Source organism: Amblyomma mixtum, chromosome 2 (genome assembly GCF_055824585.1).
Source record: "Amblyomma mixtum isolate Tamu chromosome 2, ASM5582458v1, whole genome shotgun sequence".
NCBI lineage: Eukaryota > Metazoa > Arthropoda > Arachnida > Ixodida > Ixodidae > Amblyomma > Amblyomma mixtum.
The window spans coordinates 197,041,628-197,042,778 of NC_143013.1; positions in this window are offsets into that span (position 1 = coordinate 197,041,628).

Here is a 1,151-nt window from a genome sequence, read left to right on the forward strand (position 1 = left end):
AATCATTAGAGCTCTCAGGACAGAAAACTCTAGATATCTTCTGTGTTAATTCATCCTTCTGTCGCAAAATTCGGCACATTTGGAAAGCTGGCCCAGCCCATAGGTAAATCTAGTCCGCGCGCGCAGTAGGAAGATAGAGAAGCTTGGGGAAGCAACCATTCATATCCCATGGAGCACCCGTAATATTGCGTGTGTTTTAAGTGGAACCCTCTCTACTTCGCTCGCACGCGACGGCCACGGCTAGAGAGAAGTGACTCAGAGCAGTTGGTGCTGTTGACGACAAGTAATTTTGAGGCACAGGAAACTAGACGAAAAAGAGGGAGAATGTCAGAGAAGACAAGAAGCAGAGAAACTTTCGCTGCAGCGAGAAAGAGAATGGCGGAATAGACAAGAAGAAGCTGAGAGAATCGAATTGAAACGATAAAGGGAATTTGAAAGGGAGAAAGCAATCCGTTCTGAGGAAGCTTGCTGAAGTTCTGCGTTTGAGGAATATCATGCAGTTAACCTATGGCGCTTGACCCCGGACAGAGAAGATGGGAGAGTGAGTTTTTATTATTCAGCAACTACTGAAAAGGTTGAAGCTAGCTCAGAGTTTGGTTGCGGAACAGCCTGTCCCTACAACTACGTTCAGAGAGAGTGAAGCCGTAACCGTGGTTACATTTTCCCACAAAGTGAAAGTATAGTAAGCACAACATAGAATGCCAACGTGACGGTCCAGTCGGAGAGTACCTTCAGTAAGCCGCCTGAAGAGGAAGAAGGAAGGTGGAGAGGGAAGTCAGTTTTGCACTTGTGGTGTAGCTGCAGCGATGACAGACAGCAAGAACGGTTAAGTGGCATGGAGTGTTAAAGTTCGGAAGAAGCTGTAGCCAAGGAGGGATCTGTCACTGGAATAACAGCAACGGTTACAAGTGACTCTCGAGGGATGAAGAAGTTTCTCCTCATGAGGAAGGCGAAGCAAATGTTGTCTGTGAGAAAGGAAGCACTACAGTGCAAGACTCGGAGCAGTCAAAAAGGAAGCCCAGTGACGACTGCACTGCAACGGAGATGAAGGAGGAGACTGAGAAATGAGAAGCAGCGAAGAAAATGAGTCGGGAATGATTCGCTGGGCCGTCCTTTAGGCAAATGTACACGAGGAAGCGTCAGGGAGAGGG